General features: G+C 49.3%; 1 protein-coding gene across 1 annotated transcript in view; it reads right to left on the bottom strand.

The window, feature by feature from the left end:
- The window catches only part of PTEN (phosphatase and tensin homolog), a 37700-nt gene that overhangs the window by 7245 nt on the left and 5761 nt on the right, over positions 1 to 24694 (bottom strand). The gene's annotated exons all lie outside the window — the stretch shown is intronic.

Raw genomic sequence — 24694 nt, forward strand, 5'->3', positions numbered from 1 at the left:
CCTGAATCCCATAGAGCACCTGTGGGATGAGCTTGGGAGACATGTAGTTGGCAGGGCCAGGACACGGGCAGAGCTGCTTCAGACATTGAGGACTGAGTGGGACAGAATCCAGCAGCAATCCATCCAAAGACTGGTAGGCAGTATACGCCGACGATCCATTGCCTGTATCCAAAACAATGGTGGCCACACACGCTATTGAAAGGGGACTGACATTGCACCCTGTGCTGTTCTGTACTGTAGAACAAACTGATGAGATGGTGTATCTTGGTCAAAAACTTGACATGTCATCAATAAAATGCCAATGTTTCAATTAGCAATTGTTGGTTTGTTTTATTTTGAACTGTTACAATTTTATTACATTTCAAACAAGTGATAAGTTTCTTTTGCGTTTTCGGTCTTTTTGAAGTTGGTCAAAATGGTCAAATTTTTCAGTCAAAATGCCCATTTTGCACTGGCCTTTTTAAAGCCAATATCAAGACATCACGTGCAGCTCATTTAAATCATCCCATACCCCTTGGCTAATCACTGACAGTCAAAACGGCTGTTCAACAGCTGTGCTATGAAGTGACCATTGAAGGTTCAAGTGACCATCCGTGACCGTTTTGTCTGACAGTGAGGACACAATTGTCCACAAATAAGTTCACACATTTACTACACGCAGTGTTATTGTTGATATTTAAAGGTTTCAAAGGTGGTAGTTTCTTTTGCGTTTTCGGTCTTTTTGAAGTTGGTCAAAATGGCCAAATTTTTCGGTCAAAATGCCCATTTTGCACTGGCCTTTTTAAAGCCAATATCAAGACATCACGTGCAGCTCATTAAAATCAACCCGTACCCCTTGGCTAATCACTGACAGTCAAAACGGCTGTTCAACAGCTGTGCTATGAAGTGACCATTGAAGGTTCAAGTGACCATCCGTGACCGTTTTGTCTGACAGTGAGGACACTATTGTCCACAAATAAGTTCACACATTTACTACACGCAGTGTTATTGTTGATATTTAAAGGTTTCAAAGGTGGTAAGTTTCTTTTGCGTTTCAGTATATATATATATACTAGCAGAAGTACTCGGCATTGCCGGGTGGGGGAGGAGGAGGGGAGGGGGAGGAGGGAGGGGAAGGGGAAGAGGAGGGGAGGGGAACAGGGGGGAGGGGGAAGAGGGGAGGGGGAATGGGGGAGGGGGAAGGGGGGAGGGGGAAGGGGGGGAGGGGAAGGGGGGAGGGGGGAGGGGAAGGGGGGGGAGGGGAAGGGGGGGGAGGGGGGAGGGGAAGGGGGGAGGGGTTAGGGGGAGGGGGGAGGGGTTGGGGGAGGGGAGGGGGAGGGGAAGGGGGAGGAGGGGAGAGGAAGGGGGGAAGGGGGGAGGGGGGAGGGGGGGAGAGGGGGAGGGAAGGGGAGGGGGAGGGGGGAGGGGAGGGGGAGGGGGGAGGGGAGGGGGTGGGGGAGGGGGGAGGGGGAAGGAGGGAAGGGGGGAGGTGGGAGGTGGGAGGGGGGAGGGGGAGGGGGGAGGGGGGGAGGGGGAGGTGGCAGGGGGGAGAGGGGAAGGGGGGAAGGGGGGAGGGGAGGGTGTGGGGGTGCCCGGGGGAAGAAGGGCCCCTCCCCCTCCCCTCCCCTCCTCTTCCCCCTCCCCTCCTCCCCTCCTCCTCCCCCTTAACACCAGGGGGTTGACTCAGCCTGTCATCCTACCGAGGTCGGCAAATTGAGTACCAGTTCACTGGTAATTCCCTGTGTGCCGCAAGAGGCGCCGAACAGTGTTGGCGGCACGAACCCGGAAGTCGGAACTCATTGTCGTCAAATAAATGTAGCATGTATGTTTCACTCTCTGTCCCATGCCGTTGGTCCCATGTCAATCGGATGAAGCTGAAAAATTAACATTACGAAGTTTCTCTGGGACGTACTGATTCCGAATAATGAAGTTGAAAAATTAACGTTCCGAAATATGCTAATTACGCTAACAGAAGCGCTGGCGCTGCGAAGCGCTAGAGGGAGCGCTGCGCTCCTCCCTTCGATTCCCTCCCTCTTCTGCTAGCGCTTCTGCGCTAATACGCTAATTTTAAACCCGAAGTATTTTAAAATTAAGGTGTGCTATAGTTGCTCTGAGACGTACTGATTCCGAATATGCCTTTGGTTTTTCTCTGCGATGTCGTTCTCGAGTTATAAGAGGACAAACAAACAAACATACTTTACTGATATATATATATGTATATATATATATATATATATATATATATATATTTATATATATATATATATTATATATATATATATATATTGTTACAGACGTGGCTTGGATGTTATTTACCGAGCGGTTTTATGGTATGACCACGTCTGCACAAGTTACCCGATTGTGCCCGAACGTTGACTAGTCGCGCGATGCTGGCTCAATAAGAAAAAGAAGACACCCGGCTGGATTACAATAACACAATACGACACCAAGGTTTCAATTCTCAAGACCTCCGGAGGAGATTATATTCGTACGGAAAGGTCAGATTACAGGGGCTAGAAGTATAATCACAGAAAGACAGGCACTTAGACACACTCTTATATTAACCCGGACAGACGACAGACAAACGGGACAACGGCTGACTCACACGGGGGTTTGATGGCTAGGAAAGGCAGGTATCGATGGCTCCAGGTCCTCCTGGGCTCGGGGCAGGGTACAGTACGGTCCGGTCCGGTCCAAAGATGCGGGGAGGTATCGTCGCGCTGGGGGTGGCGGTGGCTTCTCTCCCAAGCTGAGGCGCATCTGACGTCACATCCGGCGCGGGGCCGCGTATATCAGGCGGGGAGTGACACGCCCTCGGCTCGTTAGCGCCGCCCCAGATGGAATCGGCACGTTGCTTCTCATTGGGTGCGTGGGGGGGTTACTGGCTCCGCCCCTGACGAGGAGCTGACAGCCAGCCCCTTCGGGGTAACGCCGTGGAGCGCATGGTCATGGCGGGTAACCGAGCCGGTGTGAGGACGCACACTCCCCGCCCCTCTGTTGTTGTAGTCGTAGTTGTAGTTGTAATTGTTGTTGTAGTTGTTGTTATTGTTGTTGTTTGGGGAAGAAGATGGGAGGAGGTATGGGAAAGGTCCTAAACTCACTACTGATGCCATATAATCACATTCTGGTGCAACGAAGAGTCATAATTAATGGAAACGAGGCCTTAACTGACATAGATTAAGAATAACTAGGAAGATGTCCGAAGTTGTCTACGTGTGGTGCGGTGGACCTGGGCACGACATTTAATGGGGGAATAAGGGGAAGGTCGGCTCTACTGATTGTTGTTTACATGCAATGGGACTAGGGAATGGGGGATTGGGGAAAGTTGGGGAGTATTGGAGAAAATAGGGGAATATTTACAAGCGGATATGGAGGCCAAATTCCATATTCGCAACATTGCACCCTTCTCTACCCTCGGGGCGTCCCGACCCGATAAATTTTTACCTACTTTAGTGTGGCACGCAATGTAGTTCCCTCTACTATTAACTCTACCCTGAGTGCGACAGTTTTACAGATATTCACAAATGAGTAAATATGTCCCCCTGCGACGTTGCACCCTTCTCCTCACAGAAACACACCCACAGGATAACCGAATCCGGAAAGAATCCTCAAACTAAACATACAGCCGGTAGGGAGCATTATTTACAAGACTACGCTGCTATTTACACTACGATCCAGGACCCTGTTTTGGAGGAACACATGCAGATGTTATGCATAGAGAGAGAGCGCGCTTGCCAACATCGATACACCAACCCACGAGTGCTCTGTGGCCGACGGCCTTTAATAACGTGCAGAGCACCCTTCCCGAGCATCAACAGCACCACCCCACCACCAATCGGTGCAGTCACCATTGTTCATTGGAATAAAAATAAATTCGACAACCCCTAACCCTGCAGGTGTCTCTTGCTCTTCTTGTGGTGCACTTGGTGGTGTTAACTATTAGTGGTTCACCTGTATGGCATAGGTGCCACGTTGATCCATAGGTCCATCCCCGGGTGGTGCTTGGCCGCAAACGAACTGCGGTCCATTGTGGGTGGCCACAAACATTGCGGTCCATATGGTGTATCGATCCCGGCAGCAAACAGCGAAAGTGCAGGCCCACAACTGCGCAGCCAGCACCTCTCTCTCCTCTCTCTCTACCCCAAAGCCAGATCCTCGGAGGTGGAGACAAAAGAAGAAAACAAGTGAGTAAGGTGGTAAGGGCGCAAAAGTGCACGCAATGTAAGGTGATGCACACTGGGGGCACATGGGAACCAGGTGAGACAGGTACGTTCCTATCGTACGCCCCCCCCCCCACCAGGTAACCTACATGGCCCCTCCCTTACCCCTTACTGTATCCACACAACACAACACTACCCATAAACATCTACTTTACAAATCAACAAACATCCCTACTGTCTTCCCCGTTCCTCCCATAAACCAAATTCGTCTTCTCTCCCTCCTAACCAATCAAATTTGCCATTTTCAACTCTCCTCAAAATTTGCCATTTTCAACTCAACATCAAAATTTGCCATCACCAATTCATCATCAGTCCCTCCTAGGGAGGGAGAGATGGAATCACCCCAATGTCTCATCCACGTCGTGATGCGTCTCACAAATCCACACAGCGATTCATCTCCTGCAACAAAACAAAGAAAACACAGGTGTGGAGTCATCATCATCACCACAGGTAAGTGGCTGCGTATGGTGCGACAGGTTCTTCAATCCTAACTATTTCCTAAATGACTTTAACAACTTTACACTACCCGGGGTCTTTCTCCGGCCAAACCATTGGCCCTCTTACACTATGGGTTCTAAAAAACCAATTCCCATTGGCCAAACTGTGGTGCTCTTCAATTTGGGGTCTCACTCCCCCGATTCATCTCCCGGTGCCCTCGCACAATTTCTGGGCTGTGGCGTGTACCTCTCCCAGTGGGTCTACCCACCTGCACACCTCCACCACTGCAGTTGCCTCAGAGCTTACCTGCTCCTTACCCCAACCTATCTACCTGGGGAAGGCCCTCTGGCGCTCTCCCCACTCCGTGCCCTCTCTGGCACTGGGCCGCCCGATCCACACCCGGGATCCCCAGGCACCCACCCACAACCACCGGATCCCAGAGCCCACCTGCGGCCTCACCTGGCCGACATCCTCACAGTGGTGGAGTGCCCAACCAACTACACGCACTAACAGGCTACACGCCCAGCCATTTCCACAACACTAATGCACCCATTCACAACACCATTCTGCAACCGCACCACAAGTGCCAATATCCAACCACAATTTACCTGTACCCTCTACCTAACACTTACACTACCCGCCCCGGGTACTCGTGAAAGGGGTCCACTCTTCCCCCATTCACACCTTCGCACCATGCACACCACTCCGTACCACTCACTCCAACTCTCTCCACACACCTGTACCTGCACACCTGTGCTCTCACACCTGGTGCCACCTGCACCCTTCTCTCCCCAAGCGCATTCGCGCTGATCCACAACACTCATTACTCACACACTGCTCCACACACCTGTCCAGTTGCACACCTGTGCAATCACACCTGTCCAGTTGCACACCTGTGCAATCACACCTGTCCAGTTGCACACCTGTGCAATTACACCTGTTCAATCCTCACACACACGGCATCATCTCAGCTAACTACTCCCCTCTGAACTTGCGCTTCCCAGTCGTCCCTTTAAACTATTGCGCTCCCACGTCATTATAATCCACACTAATCTACCTGCGTCCCCACTACAGGTATCAGTCACTAACTAAACTTAACGTTACCTAATGTCAATCTCTTCTAGATCCCTATCATTATCCAAGCCCTCCCTGGCTCGGTTGTCATAGCCACCCCATAAACTATTGCGCATTTGCCCCCCCTCAGGGGAAGGGTGGCAGGGATGCCATCCCACCACATCGGGGGTCTCTCACTACCAATTTTGCACATCAAATTTCAACAAATTAAAAATTTGCCAATCACTACCCATCATCTGCCAATCACTACTGCCAATCCCTTGCCAATCATCAAATTTTGTTTTTCTCTAATTTTGGGTCCAAAACACTAACCTCATCACCCAGTCGACTCACTAATACCTCTCGGTGCGCCAATCCCTGTCCAAAGCCCGGCTTCGTAAAGCCAAGCCATGAATGCGGGTTGTTCTGTGCCAGCGGCTGGATGCGTCCGGCACTCGGTGCAGGGACGGGGGCTTACCCGGGCCGAGATCCCACGCATCACCTCGGCGTGGAGCCATCCAATGTCCCGATCTCGACCTGCCGGCACGTCTCAACAAAACGTGGTCGCCATAACGACCCTTCCTATCGGGCTGCCCGCTCCGCCTAGTGGAGCACGGACGCGGCCGTTCAAAGCGAGGCCCAGCACGCACCGAGGGCCCGATTCGGCTATAAGTCGTTCTAAACTCTACCCCGTCTAACGTCGATGCTTCACCTGGACGCTTACACCCCGCAGCCCGTTCCTTGCTCACACATCCAGCCGTGCCCATGCTCCTCGTACCTTTCCTTACACACCCAGGTACCCTCATTCCACTCACAGCCTTGGTCACACACCTGACCACCGAACACTTTGGCACACATTCGTTGGTCGCACACCTCACCAAAACACCTCTTCGCGCCCCCTCCTCAGTCACCTCCTCTGTGACAATCACAGGTGTGCCCTCATTCGCACACCCAACCACGTGCCTCACTACCAATTCCAGCGTGCATTCCCACTCACGCTCTACCATTCCAGGTGTGCATCCTTCCATCCCAGGTGTACATCCTCGCTCACCTGTCACAACAAACTCACTCTCCTTGTCACTCTCACTACTCTCACCTCCATTCTTGACAGCGCACTCACCCTTACTCTTGACAGCGCACTCTTTCCTCGTGCACCTGCCCGTCACACACCTTTCTCGCGCACACTCTCCCGTTACACCCTCTGTAACACTCACCACAGGTGGACACTCTTCCTTACTTCTGACAGCGCACTCTTTCCTCATGCACCTGTCCGTCACACACCTTTCTCGCGCACACTCTTGCGCACACTCTCCCGTCACACCCTCTGTAACACTCACCACAGGTGTGCATTCTTCCTTACTTTTGACAGCGCACTCTTTCCTCATGCACCTGTCCGTCACACACCTTTCTCGCGCACACTCTCCCGTCACACCCTCTGTAACACTTACCACACCACGCTTCCATGTGCTCCCTCGCACACGCGCTACGACCGACTCACTCTCGCCAGCACACTCACTCCTTGGCACGCACTTTTTCCTCACACACCCCAGAGTCGGACTTTCTTGCACACCTCCATTTTCGCACACCAGACCTGTCGCACACTTCACCAACGGCCTCTCACGAACACCCGGGTCTATCTCGACCCCCAAGCCTCTTAAATCACCTGGCGCATCATACGCACGACCATATTGGTCACCACTTACACCGGGTCCTCTTCCTCTTCGCTTCTCCTCCATCACCTGCGAATCCCTCATCCGGTTAATGAGCACATCATCACGATCCAAACACAGACTTTGGACCAATTCTTTTATCTCCTCTTTTATCTCTTTGTTATCCCCTCTCCGTCGCTTCTTAATTTCGCTCACCCCCTCTTCCACTTCTTTCCGTGTCGCTTTCAACCCTCCTAATACCGCAGTGTTCCTTTGAACCTGCTCCACTAACTCCGTCTGTCCCACCGTCAGCTGCTCCACCTCCTGCGTCAGGACCTCTATGCCCCCCTGTAACTTTACAGTCCCCTTTCTCACCTCCTTCTCCATGTGCTCCCTACAGTGCCTCACCTCCTCGCGCACTCCTCCGACCTCCTCACTCACTCCTCTTCTGATCTGCTCTCCCATCACTTGCATCTCCTGCCCAGATGCCACCCTCATCTGCTCCATTTCCTCCCTGTGAGCATCCAGTTTGGTTTCTACCCCCATTAACCCATTTTTCACCTCCTTTATCCCGTTGTCTAACCCCTCTCCGGTACCCCTCGCTTCGTCCCTCATTACCCCCAGTTGGCCCTCCAATCGCTCACTCCGAGCCCTCATTCGGTTCGTTATTTCTTCAATTTGGTTTCCCAATCGCTCACCCTGAGCATCCATCCGGTTCCCCAACCGCTCACCCAATCGCTTTCTATCAGCCCTCATTTGCTCACAATTCTGGGCCATAAGGGCCTTCATTTGTATCCAAAACGAGTTCAAATCCATCGGGGGCGCTGCCACGGTCGCTGGCGCGGTGATCAGCGAGGCGCCATTTTGCGCGCCCGCTTCTTCGTGCGTGACGGCGCTATTTTGCGAACCTGCCGCCCTCACTGCTTCGCTCTCCTCCTGTCCCTCATTTTGGTCCTGGATCGACCCTACCTCACTCTCCTTTACCGGACCCCAGCTGTCTTGATCCGCCATAGCGCGACTTTCAAAATTCGGTTTTTATTTTTTATTTTCGTAAAACAAATTCAAATTTCGCCGTTATAATTTCGCGCGGGAAACGCGCTCCGAATCGATTCGGTCGAGCGCCGTACGCGCTCCGGCTCGATTTTCCCTCCCAAAATTTGGGCCTAACTAATTTAGTCCCGGGTTCGAATTCCACTCCTCGACACCAATTGTTACCGTACTAACACAATTGGTGTCCAAAATTTGGGCTAAATAAATTTAGTCCCAGGTTCGAATCCAACTCCTGACAACCAATTGTTACAGACGTGGCTTGGATGTTATTTACCGAGCGGTTTTATGGTATGACCACGTCTGCACAAGTTACCCGATTGTGCCCGAACGTTGACTAGTCGCGCGATGCTGGCTCAATAAGAAAAAGAAGACACCCGGCTGGATTACAATAACACAATACGACACCAAGGTTTCAATTCTCAAGACCTCCGGAGGAGATTATATTCGTACGGAAAGGTCAGATTACAGGGGCTAGAAGTATAATCACAGAAAGACAGGCACTTAGACACACTCTTATATTAACCCCGGACAGACGACAGACAAACGGGACAACGGCTGACTCACACGGGGGTTTGATGGCTAGGAAAGGCAGGTATCGATGGCTCCAGGTCCTCCTGGGCTCGGGGCAGGGTACAGTACGGTCCGGTCCGGTCCAAAGATGCGGGGAGGTATCGTCGCGCTGGGGGTGGCGGTGGCTTCTCTCCCAAGCTGAGGCGCATCTGACGTCACATCCGGCGCGGGGCCGCGTATATCCGGCGGGGAGTGACACGCCCTCGGCTCGTTAGCGCCGCCCCAGATGGAATCGGCACGTTGCTTCTCATTGGGTGCGTGGGGGGGTTACTGGCTCCGCCCCTGACGAGGAGCTGACAGCCAGCCCCTTCGGGGTAACGCCGTGGAGCGCATGGTCATGGCGGGTAACCGAGCCGGTGTGAGGACGCACACTCCCCGCCCCTCTGTTGTTGTAGTCGTAGTTGTAGTTGTAATTGTTGTTGTAGTTGTTGTTATTGTTGTTGTTTGGGGAAGAAGATGGGAGGAGGTATGGGAAAGGTCCTAAACTCACTACTGATGCCATATAATCACATTCTGGTGCAACGAAGAGTCATAATTAATGGAAACGAGGCCTTAACTGACATAGATTAAGAATAACTAGGAAGATGTCCGAAAGTTGTCTACGTGTGGTGCGGTGGACCTGGGCACGACATTTAATGGGGGAATAAGGGGAAGGTCGGCTCTACTGATTGTTGTTTACATGCAATGGGACTAGGGAATGGGGGATTGGGGAAAGTTGGGGAGTATTGGAGAAAATAGGGGAATATTTACAAGCGGATATGGAGGCCAAATTCCATATTCGCAACAATATATATATATATATATAGATAGATATATATATATACTGACTGTCCAGCCTTAGTTTTAGGTAAAGGGCCTACACAGTCAATAATGACATGGCTGAATGGCTCTTCAAAAGCTGGAATTGGTTTTAAAGGTGCAGATGGGACTTTCTGATTAGGTTTTCCCACCAGCTGGCAAGAATGGCAAGATTTACAGAAATCCAATACATCACGTCACAATCCTGGCCAGAAAAAATGTACCAATATTCTGTCACAGGTCATGTTCACTCCAAGGTGCCCGGCCAAAGGTGTCTCATGCGCCAAACTCAATATCTCCTTCCGGTACGGTGGTGGCACCACAATTTGGTAATGAACTTTCCACTCATCGTTTGCTGGCACCTCCGGTGGTCTCCATTTTCTCATGAGTATTTCCCCTTTCATGAAGTAACCAACAGGTATCTTCATAGCCTCTTCCTCTAACGGCTTTACCAATTAAACTCCGGATCTCCGAATCTCCATGTTGTTCTTCAACAAGTCTCTTTCGGACCAGCACCGTTTGCTCAACCTCGCTCCCAGATGTCTCCGACGGACACTCCATTTCCTCTTTGGTTCCAGATGCCACCTTTTCCTTAAGTTCCTTGATGTCACCCCCTTCCCTCCTCCCCCTCCCTCCCTTTCCCCCCTCCCCATACCCTTCCCCCTCCCCCCTCCCCTTCCCCCCTCCCCCTCCCTTTCCCCCATGCCCCTCCCTTTCCCCCCTACCCCTTCCTCTCTGCCCTACCCCTTCCCCATCCCCCCCCTCCCCCCTCCCTTTCCCCCATGCTCGTTCAACAGCAAGCATAGGGTGGAGGGAGAAGGGAAGGGGAAGGGTAGGGGAGGGGGAGGGGGAGGGGGGAAGGGAGGGGGAGGGCAGAAAGGGCCGGAGGGGGGAGGGGAGGGGGGAGGGGGGAGGGGAGGAGGGAGGGGATGGGGAGGGTGAGGGTGAGGGATGGGAGGGTGAGGGATGGGAGGGTGAGGGATGGGAGGGTGAGGGATGGGAGGGTGAGGGATGGGAGGGGGGAGGGGTGGGAGGGGGGAGGGGTGGGAGGAGGGGTGGGGGGAGGGAGGAGTGGGGAGGGAGGAGTGGGGAGGGAGGAGTGGGGAGGGAGGAGTGGGGAGGGAATGAGGGGGGAGGGAGAAGGGGCATGGGGGAAGAGAGGGGAGGCATGGGGGAAAGGAGTGGGAGGGTGTGGAGGTGGTCACTCCCTTTCCTATTACCTCTTTCAGAATTTTCCTCCAATACCTCTAAGGAACCCAAATCCACATCGCCTTCCTTCTCCTTCTCTTCAGAGCGCTTCCTACCCATAGCACGAGTCACTGCACAGGATGGAAAGATACCCGGAATCTCCTGCTCTAACTGTGCGGTGTTGTTTTCCATACTGGGCTTTTCAACCAACATTGGATTACCAGAAACTCGACCACCGGCCAAATAATTCCCGATAATAAAAGAGATTCCCTCAACAGGAAGAGTGGCTTGTAAACCTACGGTGACCAGTCCTGACACCAAATCAGACTTCAAATGGATGACATGAAGTGGAGCTTTAACATAGCCACCAACCCCCTGTAAAAGAACACTAACACCAGTTGCCGTCTTCTCTGACAATGGCAAAATGCCCTCAAGCATCAAAGATTGATGTGCTCCTGCGTCCCTCAACACCCTAACAGGTCTCTGGTTCGTTAAGTCTCCATCCAGTGACACAAACCCCTCTGAAATAAAAGGTTTGCAACCCTCTTGAACAAGGTCGTTCTGTAATGCCGTAACTTTGGCATGTGTTACGGATTCGACCATAATTATTGTAGGTATTATTATTATTGTTGGTTCTCAGGAAGGGTTATTGTGGTTAAAAGGTTTAAAAGCACTCATGACAAAAATGATGCCGGAAATCGGATAGAGCACCGGAAGAGGTGGAGCGAAGGAGAAGAGCGCGGGAGGCAGAGGTGAAACGAGGCGTTTTATAAAAGCTCCGGACCCAGCGTGGTCGAGCGTCCATGGAGAGTGAACTTTGAGGCCTGGAAAGGAATCTCGTGCGATCGTTGATATCGCTGGGGTCGTGGAAAAGCCTGCGAAGCCAGGTACCGGTGGGAGATTCCGGAGAATCTTCGCCGAGAAGCTGCGGCCCGAGGAAGAACCGACCGCCATTTCGGGGACCTCGCGCGTCGTTCGCGGACCCTTGGTTAGCCGCGTCCGTTGGTCCCGCCCTCCGGTGGTTTGCCGAGGATGTGTGTGCGCGACAGCGGCCTTTGAAGAATACGGTGCGGTTCGCGACTGCACGGTGTAGGTGCACGTTTGGATAGCGTCTTGGGATTCCTCTTTCCACCGCCAATTGGGGTTGACTGGGACCACGTGACGGTCCCCGCCTGACCGACATCTCCTTACCCGCCTCATCGCCAATGCCTCTTCGCCGGGAGCACCGTTGTGTTCTTGAGACATTGAGAAGGGCTCTGCTTCAGTCCCTGGGGGTGCCGTGAGTCTGAGCTGCCCCCATTGTTGTATGGTGCTTTTTGTGTGCTTTTAATATATTGTTTGTTCATAACCCTTGGTGTGGTTTCATTATTGATTAATTTCAACCAAGGATAACATCTTTCTGCCGGGGACCCTCTCGGGGTTCGGAGGTTTACCGAGACCAGGGGATAGGGGAGGACCCCGTAACAGAAATTGGGGGCTCGTCCAATTGACTCGTGGGCTCAAAATTGGGTCTGCGTCCGGGATATAAAATTCCCTAGATTTAGTCCAGGAAAGAATTCCCTAACATTCCCAAATTTGGAACTTGTTCCAACATTCCTAAATTTTTCCAAAAAACAAAAACAAATTTTTTTTTTTTTTACATTCCTTGTGTGAAGGTTAGCAGGTGTTAACAATAGTCACCATGGAGTTTGACGCAGAGAAGTTTGCAGTGACCCCTAGTGAAGCACAGTTCAGAGCATTAGTAAAATCGGACCTCTGGAAATTGGCCAAACATTTTAGCTTGGAGGTCCGAACTAATATGAAGAAGGCAGAGATGCAGACAGTGGTGATACAATCTATGGTGGGATTAGGAACATGGGAAGAGGTAGCCTGGGATTGGTTACCAGAAGAACAAGAAAATGTGGAGCTCCGGAAACTGGAGATGCAATTACAGAGCCAGGAAAGGGAAAGAGCAGAGGAAAGGAAAGCAGAAAAGGAAAGAGCAGAACAGGAAAGAGAACTCCAGGAAAGGTTAGAAGACAAAAAAGCAGAGGAAAGGAGAGCGGAACGAGAACTCCAGGAAAGGTTATGTTTTGGGAAAGAGCAGAGGAAAGGAAAGCAGAAAAGGAAAGAGCAGAACAGGAAAGAGAACTCCAGGAAAGTTTATAAGACAAAAAAGCAGAGGAAAGGAGAGTGGAACGAGAACTCCAGGAAAGATTAAAAGCAGAGGAAAGGAAAGCAGAAGAGAGAAGAGAAGAGAAACAAGCAGAGGAAAGGAGAGTGGAACGAGAACTCCAGGAAAGGTTAGAAGAAAAGAAAAAAAACAGAGGAGAGAAAAGCCGAAAGGGAGTTAAAGGACCGTGAAATGGCGCTTCAGCAGGAAATTAGACTCAAGGAGCTGGATGTAATGAAAGAACGGGGAGAGGTACCATCCATGCCGACTGGTTCGACACCTAGTCAGAACACCTGGGATGTTGGCAGACATGTGAGGCTGGTTCCACCCTTCAATGAAAAGGAGGTAGCCAAGTTTTTTCCACACTTTGAGAAAGTGGCTCGACTGTTAAACTGGCCTGAGGAGTACTGGTCCATACTAGTGCAAAGTGTTCTGTTGGGTAAAGCTCAAGAGATTTATTCGGCTTTACCGAATGACCAATGTGCAGATTACGAGGTATTGAAGAACCCCTCCGGAAATGAACCCTCTCACACATACATTCATCAGCCTCTTCGTCCAACTGGCTCAGACTTCTCCCGCTGCAATGATCATTTCTGTACATACTTCATGAATGCCTGGCACCCTTCCCTTTTTCATTCTTTTCAATGCTGTCCACACTCTCTCTTCCAAGGCCTTCTCGAGGTCCACAAATCCCAATGCCATTTCACCTTGCACTTACAAATCTCTTCCTCTCTTTGGGGTCTTTTGGATCATATGGGTATTCAGGGTCTTTTGGGTCATCTGGGACTCAAAGGGTCTTCAAAGGTCGAAGGGGTCGAAAGGTACATGCCAGCAGTACATAATTGATTTCCACCTTGCACTTCTAACCACTTTTCCACTGGCTGTCTCAGCATGAACATCCCATCCATCATCCCTCTTACCTTTCTAAATCCCTGTTGCTCTTCAGATCACCAACTCCATATACTTCCTTATCCTCCCATCCAGAATCCTCTCCAGCATCTTTATGACATGACATGACATGACATGACATGACATGACACAGGAGCGTACTGCGCCTGTACTTCCTGCATCTTAATCACCATTCCTCTTTCATATCAGCACAATTAACCCTGTGTCCTCCACCCCTCCGGAAATGAACCCTCTCACACATACATTCATCAGCCTCTTCGTCCAACTGACTCAGACTTCTCCCGCTGCAATGATCATTTCTGTACATACTTCATGAATGCCTGGCACCCTTCCCTTTTTCATTCTTTTCAATGCTGTCCACACTCTCTCTACCAAGATCTCCAACTCCACTTTTTCCTCCACATAACTCGGTAGCTCCAGCTCGCCATTGCTTCCTTCCTGGTTCAACTGCTGTTTGAAATATCCTTCCCACACCTTCAATGCAATACCTTCTCTGTCACGAGCCTACCGCCTCCATCCTTAATCACCGCCCGTCCCTTCATGTCCTTGAATGAATGATCGTTTTAAGGCCATTTTCCCCGCTAGAGCAGGGGTTAGCCTTGCGGGCCCCATGACAATCATGGTTCCCTGTTTGAGGCAATGTTTTTATGGCCAGATGCCCTTCCTGACGCCAACCCTTAGTCGCCTCTTACGATGTGCAGGGATACAGTGTACCTATTCTAAACCGGGGTACACACCGGGATGTCCTTGCCATCTTCATTTCTGTTACAAGCCAATTTACAGATCTCTTCCTCCAACTTGTTGTACACCTCCTCTTCCACATCATTCCTCACCTTAACCACAGCTCTCCTTGCTGCTTTCTTCCTCTGCCCATACAGGTACAGCAACCCTGCATTAGTTGCCTCCCTATATCCTTGATCTTCTCCACCCTCTTCCAAACCTCCTTTTGACCAACTGCCTTCGCTACTTCGTCCATCCACCATATCTGGCTTATATCCCTTGACGATGCACCCTTTCCTGACGTTCTTCCACAGAACACTTCTGAAATTCCCCTAAATGCCTCTCCGCACTTCTCCCACTCTTCCTCCAAACCTTCTGCTTCTTCGCTAAGTTGCTCATACCTGGCCCCCACCCTCTCCTTATACTCTTCAGCGACGTTTCCTCGACACTTCCCCCACCTAATAACCTTCTGACTCCTGCTCCTAACCTCCCTCCTTTTCTTCATCCTCGACAAAAACACCACAGGCTTGCGCTGGGAGGTAACATGCTCTCCCGCCACTGCCTTGCAATCCTTCCACAGCTGTCGCTTCCTTACCACCACCAAATCCAGTTATGTTTTGTGTTGTTCACTCCTATAGGTAATCTTGTGGCTTTCCCACTTTTGAAAGAATGAATCGGCAATGGCCATACCATTCCTTGCAATCAGCTCCACCAGCTCTTTACCATCTCTCTATTCCTTTTTCCCCCCAACCAAATTTACCAACAGACTTCTTCACCCAGCTCTGCTACTCCGACATGCGCGCTAATGTCCCCCCGCAATGCACAGAATCACCTCCATCTCAACCATTCCCATCACCCTCTCCAGTGCGTCCCCGAATTCCTGCTTCTCCATCCTATACCTTCCTGTTTGTGGCCCATGTACCGACATAATACACCATTTGCCTCCATACCACCACCCATACCATGACTATCCATCCCTACCATCTTTCTACTGTGACCACCTGCTTGCCGATCTCGTCCGAAACGTTTATACCTATGCCATTACTCTTTCTATCCCCACCTGCGTGCAACATCTTGTATCCTCCGACCAACCTCCTCGACCTGTCCCCTTTCCATCTGGTCTCCTGCACACACAACACTTCCAACATCCTTCTCTGCATCATCTCCACCACATCACCCCATCACCCCCCCCAATTGATCCCACATTCCAACGACCGAGTCGAACCTCGCTTTTGAACCTCTACCCACCTGGCAGAGATAGTACCATCTTGATTAGTTTGGGACACTCAGGTCATCAATCAGCAATGCTGCCCTGGATGCACATGACTGCCGTGAGAGTGAGAAAGCATGAGCGTAACAAAAGAGGCCTCAGAGCTATGTGGTTCTAACAAAATGGTGGAAATTTGTTTTTGAAGCCCCTCCCTTAACGGAGGAAGCCCCACCATGAACGGACGCTGGACAGACAGACCTACTACTGGAGGAGATCATTATAGTGTGAACATATATATACAGTGCATTCAGAAAGTATTCAGACCCCTTCACTTTTCTCACATTTTGTTATGTTGCAGCCTTATGCTGAAATCGTTTAAATTCATTTTTTCCCTCATCAATCTACACTCAATACCCCATAATGACAAAGAGAAAACAGGATTTTAGAAAGTTTTGCAAATTTATTAAAAAGAAAAAAACTGAAATATCACATTTACATAAGTATTCAGACCCTTTGCTATGACACTTGAAATTTAGCTCAGGTGCCTCCCATTTCTCTTGATCATCTTTGAGATGTTTCTACACCTTGATTGGAGTCCACCTGTGGTAAATTCAATTGATTGGACATGATTTGGAAAGGCACACACCTGTCTATATTAGGTCTCACAGCTGACAATGCATATCAGAGCAAAATCCAGGCCATGAGGTCAAAGGAACTGCCTGCAGAGCTCAGAGACAGGATTGTGTCGAGGCACAGATCTGGGGAAGCCTACAAAAAAAATTCTGCTGCATTGAAGGTTCCCAAGAGCACAGTGGCCTCCCTAATTCTTAAATGGAAGAAGTTTGGAACAATCAGGACTCTTCCTCGAGCTGGCCGCCCAGCCAAACTGAGCAATCGGGGGAGAAGGGCCTTGGTAACAGAGGTGACCAAGAACCCGATTGCTCACTCTGGCTGAGCTCCAGAGATCCTGTGTGGAGATGGGAGAAACTTCCAGAAGGACAACCGTCACTGCAACACTCCACCAATCTGGGCTTTATGGCAGAATGGCCAGACGGAAGCCTCTCTTCAGTGAAAGACACATGAAAGCCCGCTGGGAGTTTGCAAAAAAAAAAAAGCACCGAAAGGACTCTCAGACTGAGAAACAAGATTCTGTGGTCTGATGAAACCAAGATTGAACTGTTTGGCCTCAATTCTAAGCATGATGTCTGGAGGAAACCAGGCACCGCTCATCATCTGCCCAATACCATCCCAACGGTGAAGCATGGTGGTGGCAGCATCATGCTGTGGGGGTGTTTTTCAGCAGCAGAGACTGGGGGACTCCTCAGAGTTGAGGGAACAATGAACGGAGCAAAGTACAGAGATATCCCTAATGAAAACCTGAAACAGAGCGCTCAGGACCTCAGACTGGGCTGAATGTTCACCTTCCAACAGGACAATGACCCGAAGCACACAGCCAAGACAATGCAGGAGTGGCTTCGGGGACAACTCTGTGAACGTCCTTGAGTGGCCCAGCCAGAGCCCTGACTTGAACCCAAACAAACATCTCTGGAGAAACGTGAAAATTGCTGTCCACCGACAGTCCCCATCCAACCTGACAGAGCTTGAGAGGATCTGCAGAGAAGAATGGCAGAACATCCCCAAGTCCAGGTGTGTAAAGCTTGTCGCGTCATACCCAATAAGACTCGAGGCTGTAATTGCTGCCAAAGGTGCTTTTTTTTTTGTATACATAATCGAGGCTCGTGAAAGAGCTAACATTTATCACACAAACAAATCAAACAGACAAACAACCAAAGTATATAAAAAGGGGAGCGGTAGACAAGATGGGGAAAGGAGGGGAAGCACATAAACACAACATTTGTGAGGGACATTGGGAATGTGTGGGAGGGAGAGGGCTTGGGGGGAGGCGGCATGGGAAGGGGGGGGGGGGGTGGGAGAAGTGGAAACACAAGGATACCAAGGACTTCCAGGAAAGAAGTTGGTATTTCAAAAAAGAGGATTTGGGGTGAAATTAGCGGGGGTAGAAAAGATCAAGGTTTTGGATGGGGGAAGATAAGAGATGGTGGTGAACAGCTGTTTTAAAGACCTTGAGGGAGGAGTGGGATTGAAGGGATTGGGGGAGTTTGTTCCAGAGGCGGGAGAAAAGAGGAATGAAAGAGTGAAGGTGAGCAGAGAGTCTTGATTTTGGCAGTTTAACCATAAGAGGGTTGCAGGCAGATCTTGTGCGACCTTCAGGAATATTTATTGGGACAGAGCCCAGTGAGAGCTGGAGGAGCAAGGCCGGAGAGGAGTCGGTAGAAGACAGAAAGACCACCAACCTGCCTGCGGTGAGTAAGTGAAAGGCCCTCGGAGGTAGCTTCATCACGGGAGATTCCATTGATTCTGAACGCTTTGGTTTCAACAGCATGAAGACGAGCTAGGTGTGAGACAGGAGCACCAGCCCAGAGGGGAGAGCAGTATTCCATTGAGCTGCGGATGAAAGCCTTGTATGTGGTGAAGAGCTCAGGTGTGCCAAGGAAGGACTTCGCACGACGGAGGATGCCCAGTCGGCGACTGGCTTTGGAGGCCAGATTTGAAATGTAGTTTTCCCAGGAAAGATCATGGCAGATAGTGAGACCCAAAAGCTTGAGTGACAGAACTTCTTGGAGAGGATTATTCAGAAAGTGGATGGGAGGGTTGTCCAGTCGGTCTTTTCGGAGAGATCGTAAGAGTGTGAGATTTGTCAGGATTGAAAGACATGTTCCACTAGTTTGCCCAGTCAGTGATTTTGTCCAGGTCTGCAGAGAGTGAGGAGGCTGCAGACAGCCGATCTGAGGGATGAGGAATGGAGCGGCAGAGAGTGGAGTCATCAGCAAAGAGATAGAGAGGATTTTCAAGAGAGTCGGAGAGATCATTGATGAAGACCAGAAAAAGCACAGGGCCCAGAACACTGCCTTGGGGAACTCCAGCCTTAACAGGAAGAGGAGATGAGAGAACCCCATTCAGGGCCACATGTTGACTACGACTAGAGAGGAAGTCCGCCAGCCATGCGTGGAGATTTCCATGAATACCAAAGGAGGAGAGTTTGGTGAGCAGAGCGGGGTGCCAGACCGTATCGAAGGCACGCGATATGTCGAGGGAGACAGCTCTAATTTCCTGTTTGGCATTGAGGACCTCCATCCATTGTTGAGAAAGCAGAAGCAGCATGTCCAGAGTAGAGTGACCTGGTCTGAAACCAAATTGATGATCAGAGATCAAGCCATTGGAGAAGAGGAAAGATTTCATATCCGAAGCAATGATGGATTCCATGACTTTGCTGATAATTGGGAGAAGGCTGATTAGTCTGTAGTTGCTAGGATCTGTTTTTGCACCTTTTTGTGTAAAGCGGTGATTTTGGCTAATTTCCAAGCAGATGGCAGTTGACCTTGAGCAAAAGAGAGTGTGAAGAGAACAGAGAGGGAGTGAAAGAGCAGAAGAACAGGATTTTAGGACCGTGGGCTGATGCCGTCAGGTCCACTTGCAGAATCAGAGTCGAGGGTTGACAGAAACTTTTCCACCTTGTCAGGAGGAAAGGACACAGAGTCCAGGAGCAGCTGGGTACGACTGGGTACAGAGAGGGATGGGTTTGGGCCACAGGATTTAGAGGCAAACACAGAGATGAGGCATTCAGCTTTTTCACGTGCGGAGTCAGCTGTGTAGCCGTTTGAGGTAAGGGAGGGGATGGAGGGGGAACAAACACCAGAAACAGATTTGACCAGACACCACCAGGATTTGGAAGAGGGAGACAGATAAGAGAGTTCGGTCTTGAGAATGGAGAGATATTGTTTCCTGGCTCTCCTGAGGGTGGACACACACTTGTTTCGGGCTTTGTGAAAGGAAATGAGATTTCCTTCCATTGGATTTGCTTTCCAGGAGACGAAGGCAAGTCGTTTCTGGGCAACAGCCTCACCACAATATTCCGTGTACCATGGACGGGAGGAAGGGTATGACAACTGAAGACGAGATGGGATAAATCTGTGCATGAGAGAGAGCAATTTACTTTGGAAGAATTCCCAGGAAGAGTTGATGTCAGAGGTGGTAGAGATGGGAGACCAGTCCAGATGGTTGATGGCTGCTTGAAGACCGTGCCAGTTGGCCTGAGTGAAATGCCAGACTCGTGGACGCTGAGGAGGCTCCCTGAGAATGGTCAGAGAGATGTCCACTTTAACAAGCACATGATCAGATGAGCCGATTGGAGCAGAAGAGCAGCAGACAATTTCAGGGAAGTTAGTCATAACCAAGTCCAGAAGAGAAGATGCTCCGTTGACTGAGATCCGGGTCGGGAAATTGACAGATTGTGTCAGTCCCAGTGAGTCGCAGAAGTCCTTTGCTGAGGAGCCATGGCTGGTGAGAGAGGTACCCACACCCAGCCAACTGGCATGGTGACAATTGAAATCACCACATATGAGGAAGAGAGAGTTGGGATGAGTAGATAGAAGTTGGTCCATTTTATCAGACAGCGAGATGTAGATCGAGTCATCACTGTTTGGTGGACGGTACAGCACACATATGAACAAGAGGTGGGAGCGAAGGGGAAGCCGTAGCCAGAGGTATTCCTGGGGGTGAGGTGGAGAGAGGGCAGTTCAGGGCGAGTGAGGAAGAGAGTTTTTGATAAAGATAGCAACCCCACCTCCAGGACGAGGCTCAGGTCTATCATACCGGAGGAGGGAGTAACCCGGGAGAGATACTAAGGAATCAGAGACATCATGAAGGAGGAAAGTTTCTGTTAAGCAGATCACGTCCGGTTTGTCAGAAGCAACCTGTATGGAGAGATCAGTTAAGTTTGAACGAAGGCCCCGGATGTTTGAGGTCCATACCGTTAATGAAGAGGAAGGGGGAGCATCGGATACAGAACAGTGGGGAGGAGGGGTAGGGTAAGATGTGGAAGAGGAGGAAGGGGTAGGGAGAGCTGTTGAAGGTGTGTCAGATATTTCAGAATAGCTCTGAGAAAGGGAAGGATGGGGCGGACAAAAGGTTTGATGGTGATTGGGTGAGGCACAATGAGGTGTTATTTGAGGAGGGGGAAGAGCGAAGCAGGAGGTTGGGGGAGATGGAGGTGAGAGTTGGAAGGGGGAAGAAGCGGGGAGGACGCTTTAAGGAGGAGGGGTGAGAGGGGGGAAATGGAGAAGAAATGAGGGTGGGGAGATTTGAAGGGGAGGGGTGAGGGGGGTGTTTATGAGGGACGGGACAAGGGGAGGGATTTGAAAGGGATGGGAGATGGGGGAGATTTGGAGGGGAGGGGCAAGGGGGAAGATTTGAAAGGGATGGGTGATGGGGAAGATTTGGAGGGGAGGGGTGATGGGGAAGTTTTGGAGGGGAGGGGTGATGGGGAAGTTTTGGAGGGGAGGGGTGATGGGGAAGATTTGAAGGGGAGGAGTGAGATGGGATTTTGGAAAGTGTAAGATTAATGGGAAACGAACAATTATTGCAAAATGAGTTTCTTGTGAACGAGTTAAAAATACGTTTAAGGACGCTGGATGGGGGGTAGAGTGCAGGTGAGTTTAGGGAATGTAGAAAAGAGGCACTGTCAAAGATGAATTTTTTTTTTGGGATGAATAGATTTGGTGAGCAAGTCGAAAGCAACCTTTTAAAGAAGAAGAAGAAAAAGGTGTTATAATATACGACAGAATACAGTACTTCAGGGGAAAGTTTAAACATTTTTGAATTGAGCAGTGAAAACTATCTGGGGAAATGGGGGAGAAACACGTGGTCGAAGAACGAGCGAACGAATAAGAACGAATAAACGAATAAGAACAACGAATAAGAACAGAGAAGGAAATGTTTTTTGGGGGTTTTTTTGAGTTGAGATTTTAAACAAGGAAGTAGGCTGTGGGGTGAAAAGACTGGTAAAAACAGAGAACGAAAGTTATTGGAGCACAAACGACGGACCGCTGAGAGAAAAACAAAGCCTCAAGGTCGGACACGGTAGCCTACAAGGCCTCAAAAGACAACACGAATTAACACGATTTCCTATACAGGTATGAAAGATTTACACCGAGAATCTTCCTAGGGACACACTATAGGTACAAACAAACACCATAAAATAAATACAGTTTTAACGAAAATACAAATGGGAACAATTACTTAACTTCGATTTCGATGGAGAGTGTGGACAGCTGCGAATAAACCCTTCAATGCTTCAATTAAGACCTGAGTTAAGGGTCTGAATACTTATGTAAATGTGATATTTCAGTTTTTTCTTTTTAATAAATTTGCAAAACTTTCTAAAATCCTGTTTTCTCTTTGTCAGTATGGGGTATTGCGTATAGATTGATGAGGGAAAAAAATGAATTTAAACGATTTCAGCATGAGGCTGCAACATAACAAAATGTGAAAAAAGTGAAGGGATCTGAATACTTTCTGAATGCACTGTAAATGATGAAGTTCTCCAACCTGGGCAAACACCATGATGTACGTCATGACTGCAACCCCAGAAGGGCCTCTTACAGTGCAAAGATCAAATGCTGTCACCAATCAGATGAAAAGCGAAGCCAACGTGTTGTGTTGCCTTGACTAGCCCCTTTTTTGGGGCTCGTCAAGCAACACATTTTGACAGCTGTTCTATCCACTTTGTGACTTGAAGCCTTATGGCTTTATATTGGTAGATGATGCACCGTGAACAATGATTGGTGTAGACACCAGATTGAGTCCCATTACAGCTATTGCTGCATGATCTGGAACCAACAAGTGCCATCTGCTACTTGGACACAATGTCTTACGCCACACCAATCACAACCAGGAAGCATCGCCATTATTTTTAGCAGTCGCGAGTTCTATGAAGGTGATCAAGTTCTCCAGCCTGGGCAGACACCATGACAAAAACGTCATGATGCTAAAAAAATAATGGCAAATAAGTCAGAATAAATAACAAGTCAAAATAAATAAAAATAAATAAGTCAAGATATAAAAATAAATAACTTTAAAACAGCTGTTCACCACCATCTCTTATCTTCCACCATCCAAAACCATGATCTTTTCTACCCCTGTTAATTCACCCCAGATTCACCTTTTTGAAATACCGACTTCTTTCCTGCAAGTCCTAGCAGTGTCCATTTGTTTTATACCTCTCCCCCCCACCCCCCCTTCCCCTACCGCACTCTCCTTCCCCAACCCCACTCCCCAAGCCCTCTCACTCCCACAGATCTCCGAATGTCCCTGTTCTCTACCGTTGTTGTGCGTGTGTGCTTCCCTCTCTCCCCATCTTGTCTCCCGCTCCCTTTATTTGTTTGACGTGTCCGTTTGTTTTTTGTGATTAATGTTAACTCTTACACAAGCCTTGATCTTGCATACAAAAATAAATAAATAAAAAGTTCTCTTCTGATTTTGATTGTTGGGGTCCTTGACTTTTGATGACTTCTAAGTTAAGGGCCCAAACAAGTACAAAACGGTTAAAAAAAAACCTCTAGCTTAGAGGTATGCACACTCCCCTTGGTTTGAATCTCGCCAGTCACCCTAGGGCCTAGTGTTTCACATGCAAGGTGAGGTATCAATGTAGAGACCACCCACAGGAAGGATGTAAAGCTGGAGGACATGTCTGCCATCACTGGTCATCGGCAGACCTTAAATATCCCACTTTGACTTTTGCAAAGAGCAGGCGAGTTGTTTCCGGCACTCCGAACAAATAACAAATCCCAGTCTTGACCACCTTCGGCTAATGTCCTGTTTTGAGTGGCGACCCATTCAGGATTGGTTTGACCCAATAAACTTTTCTCGAATGGTCGTGATATGCTCCGGAACTCGGTAAAGAGTACGGACCTCAAATTATGAATTTACTTCAATACAACTAATTGTTTTTTGTTTTTTTTAACAAAGTCAAGGTTCATGGAAGCGATAGAAACCGAGGTTTATGGTGAAGAGTTTCAAAACAATGCATGGAAGCACAGATTTGAAAACATAACCTCTGTCCACTTTTGGTGATGAAGGTAATAACTCTGAAGTTATTTGAAGACATTGCTATTAATTATTCAACCCCATAACCTTCAGTCTACCGATAACCCACAACCAACCAAGTACAGCAGTGTCACAAAAAGTACTTTTTCTGAGATGCAGTGATAATTTCTGATACAATAGTTGAGGATCAGCGGAACGAGCAGATATTAAAATGATGCACCAAAAGCAGTATGGAGGTGGTGTGTGTTTCTAAATATGAACAGCAAAATAAAGTTTAGTGCACAACTTTAAAAATGTTTTACGACAAGCGTGAGCCTGGTGTTGGATTAATAGTTAAAGTGGCTGGCTTGAGATCTTAGGGTCCTGAGCTCCAGGCACTGGCAGCCATTGAATCAACACCAGGTGGATTAACTCGGCCTGTCATCCTTCGAAGGTCGGCAAAATGAGTACCAGATGACTGGTTATCGAGAGCCATTGCATCAGCAGCAGCCGCACACCCAGAAAATGATGCAACCAGCAGCCACAGGATGCACACGAACCACCACGACAAATGTGGTAAATAAAACAAATGTCTAAAAATAAAATCAAACGAGAGCAAAGACGATGGCGCACCATCGCAAATCCCCATACTTCCCACCTAAAACAAAGTTGAAAGATGGCAAAAAGTTCTGCCAGGAATGACCTAATATCATATGGAGTTAAAACGAGTACGACACTCTTCGACGTCAGAACGTCGACAGATATGCCTCTGCCTATGATTACATCATTATAATACTCGACCAAGTTTGCTTTAAATCAATACAGCTGTTCTCAAGTTATCACATTTTTTCCTGACATGACCTCTGACCTCAAA

Source organism: Myxine glutinosa, chromosome 8 (assembly GCF_964187855.1).
Source record: "Myxine glutinosa chromosome 8, kmMyxGlut1.1, whole genome shotgun sequence".
NCBI lineage: Eukaryota > Metazoa > Chordata > Myxini > Myxiniformes > Myxinidae > Myxine > Myxine glutinosa.